This window comes from Macaca nemestrina, chromosome 12, assembly GCF_043159975.1.
Source record: "Macaca nemestrina isolate mMacNem1 chromosome 12, mMacNem.hap1, whole genome shotgun sequence".
NCBI classification, from domain to species: domain Eukaryota; kingdom Metazoa; phylum Chordata; class Mammalia; order Primates; family Cercopithecidae; genus Macaca; species Macaca nemestrina.
Genome location: NC_092136.1, coordinates 133,100,067 through 133,120,142, shown reverse-complemented (window position 1 = coordinate 133,120,142; position 20,076 = coordinate 133,100,067). Strand labels below are relative to the sequence as shown.

At 42.2% G+C, this 20,076-nt stretch overlaps 1 protein-coding gene across 4 annotated transcripts in view; it reads left to right on the top strand.

Moving 5' to 3' along the window:
• LOC105476165 (opioid binding protein/cell adhesion molecule like) overlaps positions 1 to 20,076 on the top strand; it is a 1,438,816-nt gene that overhangs the window by 128,255 nt on the left and 1,290,485 nt on the right. Inside the window, exon 3 of one of the 4 annotated variants that reach the window (XM_071076068.1) lies at positions 5,118 to 5,317. The exons of the other annotated variants lie outside the window; for them this stretch is intronic. The gene's annotated coding sequence lies outside the window, so the exon portion shown is untranslated. The remainder of the gene's footprint in view (positions 1 to 5,117; positions 5,318 to 20,076) is intronic. 4 annotated transcript variants of the gene reach the window in all.

The window sequence follows — 20,076 nt, the reverse complement described above, 5'->3', positions numbered from 1 at the left end:
ATCCTGGTGCAACACACACCACAGATCACATAGGAGCTCCCCAGCCTGCATCCCGGTCTTTTCCGGTGAGGAAATGAGGACTTACAAGGTCTTGGTTGGGAAGAGATGATGACCCAGCTGTTTTTTTCTTTAAATAAAGGTTGTTTTTATTAAATTATTATGTAATCATTTTTAAAAAATTAATTGAATTGGCAAGAACTGATTGTGTACATTTATGGGGTCAGGAGGAGATTGTAGGGCTGAGGACAGGGCTGTGCCCTGGAAGAGGTTATAAAGATGAGGCGGTAAATGATGTGCCTGTGATGGGAAAGCGCTGGGGGAGACCCTGCAGAGCTAAGGGCTCTGAAACACCATCTGCATTCTGCCACCCTGAGCTCTCACAAGGCAGTCAAGATGCCATTGATGTCTCTTATAGGTTCTGGGCATGGTACGAGGGGGAAGATGAACTTCTTCAAGGAGCTTACAGGCTTGTCTGGGAGATGAGGCATAAATATCTAAATGAAGGAAACAATAGCTCAAGACAACAAAAGCTAAACTGGTATGAAGAACCGTCAAGTCAATTGAAGAGACGCTCATTGCTCAGGATGCTCACAGCAGGCTTGCTCACTCGAGGTGGGTGGCTGTAGAAGACAGGATTGCCTGGTGGTCACTGAGGTCTGTGGTGTGGAGAGGCCTGGAGCTGGGCTCCTACTCAAGTGCTGCCCATTGTTGTTGACCTGGGGCCAGGTTCTTCTAACCTCCTAGGCCTCTGTGTTCTAACCTGTAAAATGAGGTACTGTTATTTCCTCCACATGAGTTGTTGTGAGAGTTAAGTATGAGTATGAGTGTGTAGAGTCCTTAGCACAATACCAGGCACATTTAGTACACACTCACTGTTAGTGCAGGGGAGGTGGTGTTGGAATTGGGTCTTGAAGGAGAAGAGGGAAAGGGGATGGATGAATGGCAATGAGGCGTAGGGAGCTGGGTATGTTTGAGGGCAGAAGTAATGAGAGTGTCTGGAGTAAAGGCTTTTTTCTCTCTGTTTTCCTTTTCCCCAAAGAGAAGACTAGACTTCTGTTGTGCCAGCCACCAGGCTGATGAGGAAATGTGAGCCTGGCTCTGAGGTGGGAGGAAGGCCTGGACTGTGGGAAGAGGCTCACTGCCTTTTCTGGGGTCCTGTTCCCTTTTGGTCAATACTGTGGGTCACTGTGGGTCACCCAGGACTAGAATCCTGAACGTTTAGTCTTGACGCCAAGGTACAAACTGGCTACAGGAATCAGCATCCCACTTTCATGTGTAATATACCATTCTTGAAAAGTACTTTTCAATCATTTATTAGTTCATAAGAAATTTAATGAGAAGTGGGAAACATAATTTCTGCCTCATAGAATGAGATGAGATTGTTTGCAGAATATTTATGATCTTCAAATGGTGCAATACATGCAATAATGTTACCTTGCAGTAATGAACTTTTATTATTCAGTAGCTATCAGAGGTTACTCTATGAGAAAATGGTAAATGACTAAAATTTAATTTTAAAGGGAGGAAAATGAACCAATATTATCTCGTATGCCTTGTTTAGTTACTTTTGCATACATTTTCCTGAAATTGTTAGTGTCTTATGATTATCTGAACTTATCTTATTTTTCTAATTCAGATCCATTTAGGTAATTAATTGATCTGTGTAGTAAATGTCATAGACGAATACGAGTCTTCAGTTTTCTCAATGAAAACAGATTGAGCTGCTGGCTGAGTCTGTTTTCTGTTACTTAAAACAGAATACCTGAAACTGGGTAATTTAGAAAGAAATGGAACCTATTTCTCTAGTTCTGGAAGCTGAGTAGTCCTAGGTTGAGGGGCCACACCTGGCAAGAGCCTTCTTGCTATGGGGGACCTCTGCAGAGTCCTGAGGTGGCTCAGGGCGTCACGTGGGGAGGGGGCTGAGCTAGCTCAGGACTCCTCCTCTTCTTACGAAGCCACCAGTTCCACTCCTGTGATAATCCATTAATCCATGGATAGATTAATTCATTCATGAGGGCAGAACCCTTATGACTCAATCACCCCTTAAAGGGCCCACCACTCAATACTGCCACATCAGAGATTTAATTTCAACATGAGGTTTGAAGGGAAAAAATACTTGAATCATAGCACCTGTTCAATGAGACTGGGAATTTGATTACCATTCTTCAGTAGTTTTTGTTTTGTTTTTTTCCTCCTAAGATTCCTTCCAAGATACAATTCTATGATGGTCTGCTTCTGGTCCATGAAGGGCCAAAGACCTTCCTAACCCTCATGGCTCGATCAGGCACAGAAACCATGGTGTGGAGGTGCCTCCAAGGGAACCAGAGGGAGCACATCTCCAGCCCCTGCTCCATGCCCTTTTCCGCTGCTTTCTCTCTCTTATTCTTTGCTTCTCCAGCCTCCTTTCTAACACTTGTTTGCTCTCTTCCCTCCTGCTATGTCTCTAGCCCTTCAGAGATGCCTGTGTCGTGCAGTGCATGCTGGCTTAGCCACACGCAGGGTGATAGAGGGGCTGGCCGCAGGCCTGGCATCTGCGTGGGTTCCTGGGCCTTCTCCCTCTATTTCCTTTGCTCCCAGATTCTCTGCTGCAGGCTGGGTTGCACCAGCTATAGTCAAAGAAGCTCTCTAATGCCTCATTCATTGGTTACTCAACAGATATTTGAGTACCTACTGTGTGTCAGATGTATACCTACTATGTATAGGGACATGGCACTGAACGAAACAAGCTCCTGTGCTTACAGAGCTTCGCTTCTCATGAGGACACAGACAACAAACAAGTAAATGGCTGGTGAATATATGGACTCTTCAATGCTTATGAGTACTTCAAGAAAAACTAAAGCAACGAGAGTGATAGCATGGCCGGAAAAGCCCTTTGTAGTGACTTCGACGTTTGAGCAGAGACCCGAATGCCATGAGGAAGATGGGCACACAGATCTCCGTGTGACAAGCATTGTAGACAGAGGGAGCAGGAGCTTCGAAGGCCTGAGGCCAGAGGCTGTTGGTGTGTTTGAGGAGCAGAGAATGTTCCAGATGGTCTGGAGAGGAGGGAGGAGAAGGAAATGCCAGATGATGTAGAAGCTTTTTGACTGACTGATGGTCTCTACCTTTTTGGCAGAGTTGAGCTGAAAGTTCATCTTTCTTTTAAGGGAGGCCCTTCAACTCATTTATTTCCATCAGCATTTCAATATTTTTCTTGGAGTACAAGGAGTGTAGAGTAGATATCTGTTGCATTGCCACCTGATGTGTATTGCCTGTTCTTTGACAACTGTATTCTGCTCCCACTCCGTAGAGCTTACCTCTTCCCCCAACTGAGCCTGGGCATTCAGAGGGGCTAAGGATGCCACCAACGCCTTCTGCAATCACCATATCACATTCCCTTGGCAGTTAGACTGGAGGGGGAGCCACAGAGCCTGATCCAAGCCATGAGATACCGTGAGACTTTTGCTGGGCATACTGGAAAGCAGGTTTGCTTTTTCTCACCAATTCAATGCCACGAGAATGTGGGATATGGAATAGGTGCAACCGTCTTGAATCCACACAGGGGAGCCTGTCTGAGAATGGAGCCCCCTCTACAGGAACTGCAGCTGAGATAGTGAGATACGGAGTCCTGGGGACATAATCTGAAGCCTTGAATCAAGCCTTACTTGGAACCAGCAATGTATGTACCTTGAATTTTCTGTAAGCCAATAAATTCGATGATTGCTTAAGCCAGCTTGAGTTGGGTGAAAAACAGGTGTTTTTTTTTTTTTTGTTTTGTTTTTTTTTTTTGTGTGTGTGTGTGTGTGTGTGTGTCACTTGCAACAAGAGGAGCTCTACCTGACACTGACACAGATGATACAAGAGGGCATAGGGTGGGGATGAAGACCAGAACCTTGGATTCAAAACCTGCTCTTGACCTTGGGCAAGGTCTTAGACATATCAAGGCATACATTTCCTCATCTGTAAAATACAATACTAGTATCTTATTGTTGGGAAAATTCATTGAATATATATAACTTCGGAAGTACTCATCATAAGTGCTATGTAAATGTCTGCTGCTGTTGTAACTATTTTTTTTCCTTTTTGCAAAATAAGGTTTCTGAAGCTATACTGTATTGAGTGACTTACCCTAGTCACACAGGAGGTCAAAGTTAGAGTGGAAATTAGGCACCAGAATGCTCAAGGGGTGGCCTTTGGCAGTTACTCACCTACCCCAGAAGGCAATTTGAGTGCCTACCACATTCCAAGCACTCCATTGTGCTGCTGGGATGCAGACAAAGATGGCAGATTCCGTGAGAACGAGGGCTTATATATAGCTCAGTGTTGTGTTTCCCCTGGGTTCAATGACAGGGCTCTTTGCCCAGGGGGTGATGGGGTGATTACTCAGTGGTGTTGACTTACCTTCCCCAACACAGCTCAGCATTCCACGGAGGGAAGGCATTTTCTGAAGAGGGTTTATTTGGAGAATCAGTTACCCACATAGTGAATGTGAGCCCCACTCCCAGGGCCAGGGTGCTCTCTCTTGGCCTGGTAGCACCTCTGCCCTGCAGGGTGGCAGAGCCAGCAGACAGAGGCTCGGAGCTGCCTTCCTTCTTCCTGGATTCCCCAGGCATCTGTTTCAGCAACTTGCTCTTAGTCTCATGATAAATTCATTACCAGAAAATGAAGCTGGAGTTTCCTAGTGACATAAAATATTGATGAGCGAAATAAGGACTAAGATAAATTATCAAATGTTACTTTCAGGCCCGGCTGCATTCTGTTCTGCCTGGTCTGTATACATTTGTTCTTCTCTCACCCCTTTTGATTTGTTTGGCTGGGGGTTTGTCCTTTTAATAGGAAGCATATTGGAACACCAGTGAAGTGCTCCAACCTCAACGTCATACCAGAGTGGGAAAAATAGACATGTCTCCTGGTTACTGTCAAAACTATGAAACCCAATCCTGCCACTTCACAACCTTCTGGCAGGTTCTTGGCACCCTCAGGATAGCATGAAAAACACATTGCTCCCCTGCTCAGAAACTGCTAATGGCTTCGAATTGCTGTAGAATAAAATACAAACGCCTTACGATGTCATTCAAGGTCCTCTATGGTTCCGTCCTAGCTTGACTTTTCTGTCTAATTCCCCTCTGTGTTCCCAGGACTGACACACTTCAGCACACCTAGACTTTCAGATTCTCCGAAAACAGCATCAGTGTCCAAGCAGCTGTGCTAAGTTTCTTGCCTTGAAGTGCCCCTCGTCGACTTCTGTGATGATTGAAATCTTGCCACTCCCTCAAAGGCCAGCTCCATTCGCAAAATCCTCTCTGATATTCTCCTACTCAGAATTAATTCACCAAAGGTAAATGTTGGTGAAAGCATTGCAAATTCAGTGCTTTTCCTCATTGCTAGTGATGGTGGGAATGGTGTGTTTACAAAGGAATGTAGCTATAGTTTTCAAAGTGCTTAAATAAGTGCACATCTTTTGAGTCAGCAATTCCACATTTGAGAATTTGTTGTAAGGAAACAAAGTTGTAAAAATTAATTTGAGTATGAGGCCATTTATCCTAGTGTTCTTTAAAATAGTGAAATACTGGAAAGAATCGAAAAGCCCACAAGTAGGAAATTGTTAAATAAATTGTGATACATCTGTATGATAGAATGACATTTATCTACCCAAAAATTATGGTGCACAGAAATAGTTGATGGTTTAGAAAAATGTCCATGATGTTTTTGTAAGTGAAAGAAATAGGGTATAAAACTGTGAAGTATTGGGGGCGATGGGGGAGCTGTTTGAGCTTAGAGAAAGCTTTGGAAGCATATGCACCAAAATGTTGGGTTGTGGGACTATGGGCAATTTTTGGACCATTTTCTCTTACAAGCCCACTCAACAGAGTCCTCCTAATGTGCATAACTTGCTTCTCATCTCCTTCACTTGAAACTAGCCCCCAACCCCTGCCTTTGCTCGGTAGAAAAGTGCTTCAGATAATCATCCTCCATACACTTTAACTCTGCAGATCTGCCTTCATGCTCTGATCCCCAGTTAAACTCATTCATTTGCTCTCATCTTTTGACCTCCTTTTTACTCTCTCATGGTAGTGGTGGCTCTTCTCCTAAACTCTCCAAGTCCCAGGCATAAGCCATGGCTCTGCCTATGTAGTGCACGGCCTCAGTAAAGGTCAGATCAATACCGAGTTCTCCAAAGTTACTTTCCAGAGTTTTATGACTAACCACATGAGATCATCTCTACTATTTTTAATGCCTGTAAGGATGTGGTGGGGAATGGTTTCCAGAGAGGTTTTCAGCCATCTTCTCTGATGTGTATACATCCCAGACATTCTTGGAGGTTGTATTAGGGTTCTCTGGATATATATGTGTGTGTGTGTGTGTGTTTGTGTATGTGCATGTATTTATTAGAAGGACTTGGCTCATGAAGGCTGCAGTCAGCAAGACTTGGAGACAAGCAGTCTCAAAACCCAAGAAGAGCTGAGATTCCAGTTTGAGCCTGAAGGCAGGAAAAGGCCAGTGTCCCAGATGAATGTAGTTGCATGGAGAGGCTCCTCTTGTTTGGGGGCAGGTTAACCTTTTCTGTTCAGACCTTCAACAGGTTGGATGAGGCCCACCCACAGTGGGGAGGGCCATCTGCTTTACTCAGTCCACAGATTTAAATGTTCATCTCATCCAGAAACAGCCCACACAGACACACCCAGGAAAATGTTTGACCAAATATCTGTGTACTTTGTGGCTCAGCTGAGTCAACATGATGCGAATCCTCCCAGAGGTTTCAAGGCCAGTTGCTGAAAGATAGCTGGTTGGCCATAGGTCATATGCACTGACCAATGTCATCTTTTTCTCTCACTGCTCCCCCACTCTCTGGTGTGTCCAGAGCTCTGGGTAAGAGCAGATGCTTTACCCAGGAGTCACAGGATGTCAGAGGCATTGAAACAGGCACAGGCCCACAGAAACTGAGGACCTTGTTCAAGGCTGCATGTCTTCTAAGCAGCAGAGCTAGGACCTGGACCTGGGACCTGGATATCATACTGCCCTGGTGTTTGTCCTCACAGTGGGGAGGACAGGATGGAGGAAAACTAGTCCTCCTGAGTCCTGGAAAGGAGCACACCTCATCACACCCCTTGACTGCAGACTGTCATGTTCTCAGATTTCCCGGCTCCATCATACTGCTTGACACATGGGCACAGCTCTCCGTCCAAGGGAAGCTCGGATGCTGTGTTGAGTTGTGTGGAACAAAATCAGTTAGCAAATCCCTGTGAAAACTTTCTGAAAATGGAAAGTACAGACCCTACACTCTGGCAAGGAATGCTTCCTGTCCCTTGTGAGGCCTGAGTCCTGTAAAGCCACTGGCTTCTGGGCAGGGATGGGGACCCACGGGCTCCCCTGGGCAGGGGTGGGGACCCACAGGCCAGTCCTTGCAGGGAAGGACTCAGGACACCGAGAGCCCTCTTTGAGCTTTCAGTCTGGGCTCTTCTGGTCATTGCTGCAGGGTCACTTCCTGGCTCACTGATCCTTTATTTCCATGACTCACTCTCTCCTTCTGGGCTCTGTGTCCAGCTCCCCCCGCGGTTCCATGTTCAGTAACTGAAGGGTCAGGCCTGGTTCATCCTGTGATACTGCAGATCTCCTTGTTGGGTCCTCACCTCTAAACAGAGAACAGAGAACACTGAGAAGATTGAATGTGGGGCCAGGAGCACAATCAAATCTCAGTGCCCCTAAAGTCCACTTGTACTAAAACAATCTGGATAACTAGAGATCATGGTTTTTGGTTTCAGTTACATGGAAAAGTGACTTGTATAGTTAGAGATTTTGTGCACTGGGGCTTTTGCGGTTTCCTTGCTGTTGTTCTTGAACAATATCAATAAAGCTGCTAAATGCCCTGTTTAGCATTTCTGAGGACACAGGTTTTACCTGCGAGTCTTACATGAAGAGCATATTCCTTCTGCCTTGTGCTCCGCAGAGCTCCGCCCTCCCCGTAATTCCTTCAGTTGGAAGCAGAGGCACCTCCACAGCTTAGGAGCCCAGGCCTATCAGAGCAGAGTGCCCTTGCACAGGCCCCACACCCCCTCATGTGCTTACCTGTTCCAGGTGCAAGGGGTGATCCTGGGGTCACCAGACAGGTATACAGAAAAGATAGGATGGAGTAGATCAGAACATTTTGGAGCTTTTCAGGATGCAAAACCGGAATCAAATCCTAACTCTATCACTTGCTGGCTGAAGGCCCAGCATGGCACCTGGAACACAGGTGTTCAGGAATTGTCAGTTTCCAGTAGTGGTAGAAAGATTCTTGAGGCTCTTGGAGAGCTGGGGGCAACAGCAGTTAGGCGTCTTCCATCAGCAGTGAGCTCGGGGAGGAGAGCAGTGGGGACAGGGAAGAGTGAGGGCAAGGGGTGGGTGAGTCAAGGTGAGAATCAGGTCCTTGGGTCTCATGTTCCAACTGAATGTCCACCACTGTCCTGTTAGGAGTCTAGTCAAGCCAAGGCTACAGTCCTTTCTCCAACCCTCCCGGAGATCAAGGGCCTGTGTCATCACAGACAAGGAGACCCCTGCTCTGCCCCAAAGGGAGGCAAGGCTGGGTGTGAGGTTCCTGTGCACCAGGCTTCTGTGGCCCGGCTCCTGGCGCTTCCCTTTGGTGATGACACCTGGAGACTTTACAACTAAGGGGGCTAATCCCATTTTGAGTTATCCAGAGAATCTTCGCAGGGTTGGAACTAGAGAATTGATTTTAAAACTTCTTAATGTTGCCTTTCAAAGGCCCCAACTACTTTCAAAGGAGGGTAGTTCTATGTGAAAGGCATTTGAACCACAGTCTTGAAAGGCCTGGGAGAACGGAACAGACAGTAAGAAATAGATGGTGGCTGAGCTTCTCCAGTCTGCCTCTTCCCCAGGACGTAGTTAGAGAAATGTTGCTGAGAAAACTGGAGGCTAAGCCTCTGCTCCTGTGGCATCAGCCTGGCCCTTCCTCCCCAATGCCCCCCATCACCCACTCACTCCCCGTAGTCCCTGCCCACACCCCACTTGACTATTAGCCAACCCTGACTCTCCACCAAACCTAAAACCGAGTCAGGGAAGGGTGGTTCTCTTCAGGGAGAGGGCAATGAAAGAAAAATTATCATGACCCGTCAGGTGAGGGATTGGAAGGAGGAGGCAATATCAATCGTTTCCTGAGGCTGGTGGCAATGTGAACCTGGGAAGGCAGAAACAGCCGGCTGGGCCACAAGCTGTGCTCCTACTCCTCCCCGAAGTTTGCTGGGCACAGGGTATGCCAAGCCCTGGGCTAGAGCCTCCTGTGGAGCAGCTCAGACTTCACGACCGTCCTGGGAGTGGTGCTGTCATGATCCCACCTGATACAGGAGGGAAGTGAAGCTCCTATGAAGGTAATTAACTCTCCCGTGCACATACAACTGAGCCCAAAGAGGTGTTGTGTCACCCCCATTTTGTAGAAGGAAAACATTCTGCAGAGACGAGCAGGGGCCAGGTGCCCTCGTACACTCTTTTAGCTGTTGTTGACAAAGGACCAGCAAATATTTCTGTACAGGACCAGAGAGTAAACATTTCAGGCCATACAGAGCCTGTTGCAAGCATCTGCATACTCAGCTCTGTCGAGAACATCCCTAAACAATAGACAAATGAGTGAATGGGCAGGATTGGGCTCCAGAGGGGCAGAGTTTGGCCTTGGGCTGTAGTTTGCCCTGGCTCCGGGAGACAGTGCGTGGGCTTCAGGGCAGAGACCTGAATTATACCCCCCAACTGCTCCCTGAGTGATCCTGCACTTCAGGTTTCCTTCCGCAAAATGGGGATAATGCAACACCTGTCTCAGCCCAGTTGTGACAGGATTGAATAGGAGAATGCATGTGAAAGATTCACCCAGTATCTGGCACGTAATTATTTCTCAATAAATGTAGCTTTTTTTCTTCCTCCCTTAGTCCTTCAAGGGCAGTCCCAAAGGAGGGAATCACTGGTTGTTGAACCCTAGGGCAAGACTAAGAATCACTAGCACTTGGCATCTGTGATGTATAAAGTGCCTTGACAAAATACTGTCACATTTGGGTTTCGAGAAAACCTTCTAAGATACACCTGCCAGATCAGAAGGCTGCTCCTGCTCCATCAGCCTGGGAGGAGAGCAGTGGGGGCAGGGAAGAGCGGGGCAAGGGGTGGGCGAGTCAAGGTGAGAATCAGGTCCTCGGGCCTGGGTTCCAACAGCACATGCACCACTGTCCTGCTAAGGGTCTAGCCAAGTCAAGGCTGCAGGCCTTTCTCCAGCTCTCCCAGAAATCGAGGGCCTGTGCCATCGCACAGACAAGGGGCTCTGCCAGATGGGAGAGGCAAGTTTTTATTTCACAGATGAAAGGCTGGAGACTTTGGGACGGTAAGAGATCTGCCAGAGTCCACCCAGGTGGGTTTTTAATCCCTAATCCCACATACTTCATAAACTCATCCCAGTTTTGTGACTTTCCATGTGGCCCTGTGCAAGTCTCCGTGTCTCAGTGTTTCATACAAAATGGGGAGAATGACTGCATTTCCTCCCCACTGTGATGGAAGGTCAGTGAACCTCCATCAGAGAAACCCTCTGAGAAGGCTGATTTCCTGCCCTTTTTAGGATCCTCAAAACTGTTGTTTCAGAATTTCTCCTGCCTCGCTTCCCCTTGTGAAGTTCGGTGGCTCAAGTGTGCTGTTCCTGACCCTTAAAATAGGCCAGGAATGATGCGGGTGGCTGTGGCGGAGTGCGCGGATGGTGTCAGAGCCTGGAGGGGCAGACACGAATGGGTGCTTGTCCTGGGTGGTCTTTCTTCACAAGCGGACACAGCTCTTGTGGGCCGCAACACGCTATGTTCCACATGCAGGGAACCGAGGCTGGGCCGGGCCAGCTGTGCCCTTGGCCTGCAGGCAGAGCTTTCCGGAGCAGGCATTCTGACCTGTGTGCAGATCTATTCTTTATGAGGATGGCAGTGCAGGGCAGCAGGAGAGAGGAATAAACAGTTGGAAAATGGCCTAAATCTTTTCCTGCTAAGCTGGGGTGGGGGTCAGGGCGGAGGGCAGGAGATGGGAAACGATTTAATTTAACAAATTGTTGGATTCTTAGCTGTCCAGCAGCACAACTATTTCCTGCCGTCCATGATCAGGGAGGCCTTGGTTTCAGGTTCTATTTCAGGGCCATTGGTGAGTCTTCACAGTCAAGTCTCTGAAACCTCCGGAGCCTCGGTTTCCACAAATTCAAATGGAAATCATGATGTCAGGGATGTTTTCAAAATCGGCAAGTTGATGAATGAAGAAATATTCATAAACTGTAGGCTGTGGATTGGACAGAGGTTTTTGTCGTTCCAGTCTTTGATGTGCCTGTATATATGTAAAGCGACACCCAGAGAGGAGCTGCTCCCCCAAAAAGGTGTGGCTAAACGTGTGATGGTGGCACTGGTTCTTCCTGTGTTGTGCACACAACTCGGGTTTTCCGCTTTAAGATAACTGTTGCTACTCACAGCATCTTTCCGTTTTTGGAAGCTTCCCATCTCATCCCCATCGGCCCTGAGCACCGAGAGCCACTACAGTTCTGATGGGCTGTGTAAGGCTGGCTGGACAACAGCAGTTTTCCTCCGCTGCTGCCGTCAGAGTGTGTGTGTGTGTGTGTGTGTGTGTGTGTGTGTGTGTGTGTGTGTGGTATGTGTATTTATGACAATTTCATTGAGGTATGACTCACATAGCATAACATTCACCCTTTTAAAGTGTAAAGTATATTCATAACATATTGTACAATCATCACCACTATCTAATTCCAGAACATTTTTTCACCCTGAAAAGAAACCCCACACTCACTAACAGTCACAGCCTGTTCCTTCTTCTCTCGATACTCACGAACAATCACAGCCTGTTCCTTCTTCTCTCGATACTCACGAACAATCACAGCCTGTTCCTTCTTCTCTCAATACTCACGAACAGTCACAGCCTGTTCCTTCTTCTCTCAATACTCACAAACAGTCACAGCCTGTTCCTTCTTCTCTCAATACTCACGAACAGTCACAGCCTGTTCCTTCTTCTCTCAGCCTCTGGGAATCACTAATCTATTTTCTCTTACATGGATTTGCCTCTTCCATACATTTCACATGCATGGAGTCATACAGTATGTGGCCTTTGTGTCTATCTTCTTCTACTTAGCATAATGTACTCAGGGTTCATCCGTGTTGTAGCATGGATCAGCTCTTCACTGCCTTTTATGGCCAAATAAAATGTCATAGCATGTATCAGTGCTTCGCTGCCTTTTATGCCGTAACGTGTATGGATATGACACATTTTTTTCTGTTCTTTCATCAGTTGAGCATTTGGGTTGGTTTCCACATTTGCTCTTCTGAATAACGCTGCTGTAAACATTTTGTACAGGTTTTAGTGGGTATGTTTTAAATTCTCTTGGGTAACTACTTAGAAGGGGAATTGCTGGGTCATATGGTAACTCCATGCTTGTCTTTTTGAGGAATTGCCAAATTGCTTTCCAAAGTGGCTACACCATTTTATATTACCATTAACAATGTACAAGTTTTCCAATTTCTTCACATCTTCACCAACTCTTCTTATTATCTGACTTTTTGGTTCTAACCACCTGAATTGGTGTAAACTTTTTATTTAGATTTTTCTAGTGACTAATGATGTTAAGCATATTTTAATACATTATTAGCATTTGCATATCTTCTTTGGGGAATGTCTTTTCAAATCTTTTGCCCATCTTAAAATTAGATTGTCTTTTTGTTGTTGAAATATGACAGTTCTTTATACATCTTGTGTATAAGATCCTTATCAAATATCTGTCTTGCAAATATCTCTCATTTTGTGAGTTTTTAAAAACTTTCTTGATGGAACCATTTGAAGTCCCCACATTTTAAAATTTTGGTTAAGTCTGATTCATTTTTTCTTTACTTGCTTGTGCTTTTGGTGTCATAGCTAAGCAACCATTATCTAATCCAACGTAATTATGCTTTCTTTGAAATTTTTTGTACTTTCTCTCTTAGATGTAGGTCTTTGATCCATTTTGAAATTAAAAATTTTTTTTTTTTTTTTGCATATGGTTTAAGGCAGGGACCCAGCTTTGCCTGTGGATATTCAGTTGTCCTTGTACCACTTGCTGAAAAAAAAGTTTTTTTCCCCAGTGAATTGTCTTGGCATCTTTGTCAAAAGTCATTTGACCATAGTGTAGGAATTTATTTCTGGATATATTTCAATTCCATTGAGATATGTCTATTCTTATGCCATAGCCTAATGTCTTCATTACCATAGTTTTGTACTACATTTTCTGAACAAGAAGTATGAGTCCTCAACTTTTTTGTTGCCTTTAAAGGTAGTTTTGGCTATTTTGAGTTCTTTACATTTTCATATGAATTTTAGGATCATTTTATCAGTTTATTTAAAAAAGACAGCTGGGATTTTGATAGGAATTGCATTGAATCTGTAAATCAATTTGAAGAGTATTGTCATCTTAACAATATCAAATCATCCTGTCCATAAACATAGAATGTGTTCCTATTTATGTGTTTTTCCTTTCTTTTTAATTTTTTTGTCATTTTCAGTGTACAAAATCTTGCACTTATTTTGTTAAATTTATTCCTCAGTATTTTATTCTTCCCAATGTTTTTGTGAATTTAATTATTTTCTTAATTTCACTTTTGGATTGTTTATTGCTACTGTATAGAAATAGAATTGGTTTTTGTATGTTAATCTCATATCCTGAAATGTTATTGAACATGTGTGTTAGCTGTAATGGTTTTCTAGTAGATTCCCTAGGATTTTTTGTGTGTGTTTGAGATCACATTATTTGTGAGTAAAGATAATTTTACTTTATTCTTTCTAATGTAGATGTCTTTAATTTTTTTTTCTTGCCTAACTGCCCCGGCTGGAACCTCCAGTACAATTTTGAAAAGGAGTAGGGACATAGGACATCTTTGTCTTGTTACTAATCTTAAAGTACTCAGTGTTTCATCAGTTATGATGGTAGCTGTGGGTTTTTCATACATAACCCTATTGGACTGAAGAAAACCCCTTCTATTTCTAGTTTGTTGAGTGTTTTCATCATTAAAAGCTGTTAAATTTTGCCAAATGGATTTTCTGTGTCTGTGGTTTTTGTCCTTGATTCTATTACTATTTTCATGTAACTCCTGCAATACATTTGCTTGGCAGTGGTACATACTCCTTTTCATATGGTACTGGATTCAGTTTGATAGTGTTCTGTTGGGACATCTAGGATGTCTTTTTCTGGTTTTTGTATCAGGGTCATAGCGGCCTTAGCGAATGAGTTGAGAAGTGCTTTCTCCTCTTCTATATTTTGGAAGAGTTTATGAAGGATTGATATTGACCAATGAAGCATTTCTTTTTGTGAAGCGTTTTGATTACTAATTCAATTTCTTTACTAGTTATATAGATATATTCATATTTTCTGTTTCTTCTTGAACCAGTATTGATAGTTTGTGTGTTTCTAGGAATTTGTCCATTTCATCTAGGTAATCTAATTTGTGGATATATAATTATTCATAAAATCCTCCTTCTGATTCTATTTCTGTAAAGTTGGTAATGATGTGCTCTGTTTTATTCCTCATTTTAGTAATTTGAGTTTTTCCTTTTTTCTTGGTCAATTTCACTAAAAGTTTGTCAATGTTTTAAATCTTTTTACAGAATTAACTTTTTAAAAAAATTTTCTGACTTTTTCCATTTTTTATTTCATGTATTTCCACTCTAGTCTTTATTGTGTCCTTTCCTCTGCTTTCTTTGGGTTTCATTTGCTCCTCTTTTTCTGGTTTCTCAAGGGAGATTTGGTTCTTGGTTTGAGATATTTCTTCTTTTTAAATATATGCATTTATAGCTATAATTTTCTCTCTAAGCATTTCTTTTACCACATCCCATACCTTTTGCTATGTCGTGTCTTCATTTTCATTTGTCTCAAACTATTTTCTAATTTCCCTTGTGATTCCCTTCTTTGGCTTATTAGTCATTTAGGATTATGTTAATTTTTAAAATTTTAACATGTTTGTGAATATCCAAAATTTCTTTCTTATTTTGATTTCTGATTTCATTCCAGTGTGGTCAGAGAACATACTTTGCATAACTTCAATACTTTTAAATTTATTGAGGCTTGTTTTATGGTCTAGAATACAATCTATCCTGGAGAATGTTCCATATTCTGCTGCTGTTGGGTGGAGTATTCGATAGATATCTATTAGTCTAGTTGGTTTACAGTGTTGTGTGAGTCTCCTGTTTCCTCACTGATCTTAGTTGTTCTATACAGTATTGAAAGTGAGTTATTCAAGGCTTCAACTTTTGTTGTAGAATTGTCTGTTTCTCCCTTCAATTCTGTTTTTTTTTTTTTTTTTTTGGCTTCATGCATTCTGGGTCTCTGTTGTTAGGTGCACCACCATATTGTTTTATGTTGCACTTCAAAGCATCGCTTCTTGGGCCTGATAAATTTCTGTCTATCATACTACATATTTCCTTAACCTTCTTTTTCCAGACTTAGTAAGGTCAGGTTATATCTGAGCACCCATTCAAAGCTTTATAACTCATATTCTAGTACTTGCTTACAATTGATTCAGTCTTTTCATTAAGTGGGACTTAAAGATGATGCTGGATAAGAGGTAATAGAATTTTGGAAATTGGAAGTCCTTTAGATATTATTTAGTCCATTCTCCTCTTTTTTTTTGGATGAAGAAAGTGGGACCTAGAGAAGCGAATAAATTTCTGTGAGGTCACACAGCAAATTAATGGCAGGGACAGGGCTGAAACTCAAGTTTTTTTGACTCTGTTCACTATTTTTACTGAACCACCCTAGGTCTGTATATTAACTGTGTTTTTCAGTGGTTTATTTGTGCATGTCTACAGACTTGTGCTGGCTGGAGAGTCATCTGGGGATCTTATTTTAAAGTGTATATGTCTATGCATATGCATATGTATATGTGCGTATTTCCTGTCTGTGTCTGTCAGGGATTCTCATTCAGCATGTCTGAGACGGGACGGTAAATCTGCATTTTGGGAAACCTTCCTTGGGGGCTGCTGATGCACAGCCTGGTGTAGACACACTGGGTGCTTTCACAGATTCACAGCCTTTCACTTGGCCCTGCACCTTGACGATGTACACAATCTCAGTCAAATTTTCCTGAAGAAAAAATTAAGCTCTTTTTTGAAAACTTTAAAGTCAGTTTGTTATTAAACACTTTTATTTATACCTAATTATCACAGTTCCCTAGATTCTTCTCTCCCCCTTTCAGGCAGCAACTGAAACACTGAAGGCCACAAGCGTTTTCCAGTCTGCTGAGGCAGAAGCCAGAAGAGGGGACTGGTTGGCAATAGCAGCAGGTGGAACAGAGAGAGTTTCAGTCTCCTCAGAGCCTTGTTGTGTGTGTTACGTTTCCTTTATGTGCTCAAAGCAGGAGACTCAAGTTTTGTGGAATTACAGAAATTGGGGAAGGCCATCTCCATCCTTTTGTAAGCAAGCCCTATTGTCCAGGGCTCTTCCACTTTGTTTCTATGGGCACCTAGAGGTCTGAGGATGCGCTTCAGAGAACTTATTAATGCTCTAAAATGTTAGTCCCGATTTTGTATGCACACACTTGCATTATTGTAAGAAGAGGCCCCATAGGTTTCATCAGGTTCTTTAAAGTCCCACGGCCCTCAGTAAAGAACGACTGTTGCTAGAGCTGGCATTTGCTACAGGATCATTTCAGGTGCCGCGTTGCTCCTCCAAGGTGTACAGTGGTGCCTTGGGTTTAGTCGCTCAGGATCGTGGAGACGCTCTCCCTAGGTGTGGATAATTGAGGAAGAACAGAAGTAGAACTGACCCGCAGTCATGCTGTCCTTCAGCAGATGATTCCCTCTGTGTTAAAATAGACACAGAGTAGATGAGTTGAACATGAAGAAATGAGAAAGGAATGTGAACATTTATAGCATTTATAAATTATAAATAGCTATTTAAAGTATTTGACATCTTCAATGTGGGGAGCAAATGTGAATGGCAAGTTGTTATGCCAAGCTTGATATAATCCCCAAAATAAGTTCCTAACCCAGAAAGATGACCTTAGCAGGGAATTAGCGAAGCTTTTCTATGAAGAGACAGACAGTATGTGAGACTTTGCAGGTCATCAAGTATCACTGCTGGCATGAGAATAGCCACAGACAATACGTAAATGGGTTGATATGGTTGTGTTCCAATAAAACTGTATTTATGGGCACTAAAACTGGAATTTTGTATACTTTTCTGATGTAATAAAATATTTTTCCTCTTTTAGTTTCTTTAAAACCATTTACAAATGTAAAATCCATTTTTAGCCTGGGGTATGTAGAGAAACAGGCTGCAAGCTAGATTTTACATGTGGGTTGTAGTTGGTTAGCCCTTGAACTTGGGTAATTTAGAAGCTTTGAATTTTAGAATCCAAGTTAAATGAACATCGTTCTCCAGTTTTCTACTTTGGCTTTGGCTAAAGAACTCAGAAGTAAGTTAGGCAGCAATTGTAATAATTGAATTTTAATGTCAGAAGGTCCTGATAACTTGATTAAATCTTGTTCTATATTCTATCTTTCCTTAATTATGCTGATCCATTTTATGGTATTTTTCAGCTCACAAAGGGCTTACATCTAATGATTTCATTTAATCTGGTTAAAATCATTTTCAGATTTATTTTATTCATATAAGTAGAACCTGAAAATATTCTTATTGTTAAAAGTATCAAACAGAGAACAGTGAAAGTTCTCATTATCCCTCTACCCAAGTCAACTGTTTTCACCAAAGAAAACGTTAAGTTTGATGTAGATTCTTTCAAAATCCTGTTTTTTCAAAATTTATTTTTTAAAATTATTGTATATATGTAAGGTATACAATATGATGCTAGGAAATATATAGATAGATAGTAAAAAGGTTACTACAGTGAAGCAAATTGATGTATCCATCATCTTAAATACATAGGTATCCAGTTTTTTGTGTGTGCGTGGCAAAAGCAGCTAAAATCTATGGATTCAGCATAAAACCCACATACAGTACAATTTTATTATCCATAGTCTTCATGTTGTACCTTAGCTCTTTAGAGTTGTAGACCTTACATCTTAGGTATTTATATAACATTTGCACATCTAGTTTTGTGCATCTTTTTTTCTTTTTAAGTTTTTGTTTAGTCTGTGGTAAATAATGTTGTATGTATTCTAAACTTGCTTTTTGTTACTTTACAATAAATACATCATAGAGATCATCCCATGCCAATGCATATAAAACACAGGACCTATTTCCTTTTAGTTCATACAGAGCGGTCCATAGTTTGTGGTATAATAGCTTGTTTATTTTTTCCTTTATAACAATGACTTTAGCTGTTTTTAATTTTTCCTTTTTACAAACAATGCTGCAGTACACATTAACCCACACATGGGGAATGCCAGGGCAGAGGGTTGTGCACATGTTAAATTTGAATAGATACCCTCTACTCGCCCTTCCAGGCAGCATGGCCAGTTGATGCTTCCACCAGTAGCATGTGCGCATCCTCTTTACCCTGTACCTTTGCTGTTTTTTTTTTTTTTTTTTGCCACTCAGATGACCACAAAATGGCATCTTCTTGATTTAATCAGCATCTTTTCACGTGTTTATTAGATGTATACGCTTCCCCTTCTGCACATTTTCTAGTGGCAGAATTTGTTCTTCTTTTCTATTAGTTTAGTCTTCTTTTGTTTATTTGCACTGTTGGTGCTTACATACAAAGCGGGTAGCAGTTGTTTGTCTACTATCTATTCTGCAAATTATCATATATGTCACAGTATCTTCTCACTGTGCAGCTAATTTGTTAATTTTGCTCTTAATTGTGCAGGCATTTTTTTTTTTTTTTTTGGTAGATGTATTGATCATCTCTCCTCTTTGGTCATTCCTGTTGGTATCTAGCATAAGAAACTAGACCTTTGACCACATACATATTAAGGATTTCTGATCAATGAAGGAAACTATAAACAACTTTAACAGATGGATGACAGATTGATAGAGGATATTTGCAAGATAAAAGAGAAATTGACAAGAGATTAATGTATAATTCACACAAAGAATTCTTACAAGTCAGCCAGAAAAAAATATTGGGAAACCTGATAGAAAAATGAGCAATGGATATAAATAGCAATTCACAGGAGGAGGAACCCAAACAGCTCACAGTCTGAATAAAGAGACACTCGATCCTACTGCTCACTAGATAAATGATAATAAAAACAGCAATGAGATATGATGTTTTGCCTATTAGATGAGCAAGAATTTAAAAGTTATATAATCCTAATTGTTGTTGAGGATGTAAGAAAATGGGAAAACACGTGCAGCGCCAGCAGGACTAGAGTGTGCTGCGGCCATCCTGGTAATTGTGCAGGACTTAGAGGTCCCACTTGGTGTGTACCCTAGAGAAACACACGCATGAATATATAAAAAGGCATGTTCTACACTACTCATGGCAGCCTGTTTTGTGGCAGCAGAGTTAAAGGCAACCTGCATGTTCATTTTTGGATGAATAAATAGGCCAAATGTGATGGGTGGTAGGGAGCTAACAACACAGAGTTGAGAACAGAATGTAAAAATCAGAACAATATCTATAGCTCAGTTCCACTGGTATACATTTATAGCATGCATGTAAAAAATGTAATGTAAATTCATTAGAGTGGGCGCCTGTGGGAGTGGGGGAAGTGGAATGGTGATCAGGAAAGAAGAAGGGACAGCACATAGCCAGAAGAAATCTTGTGCAGATTGTGAGGATAATCGTCTATCAACCAGGGCGTTTGATTAACTGAATTCTCTGCATCTTGGTTCCAAAGGAGAGAAAGCAACAACTTTTATTTCATGATTACAAACATCTTATCCTATAATCATTTCTGACATTCATATGATTTGTTTTCCAGGCTTAGCTTTTGTATTGATTGGAATTTATTTTTCTGTACATTATCAATTAGTTCGTAATTTACATTTCTTCTAATTCAGAGTTAATGGTTTTAAAGCTGTTAAAGAATTCATACCTTTCTCCCTAACTTGAAACATAACCTTTATCACATACTAAATTCCCACATGAATGTGTTTTCTGTTCATTTATTTGAATATTTTTGTGGCATTTTCGTGCTATTTTAATTAGTATAGCTTTA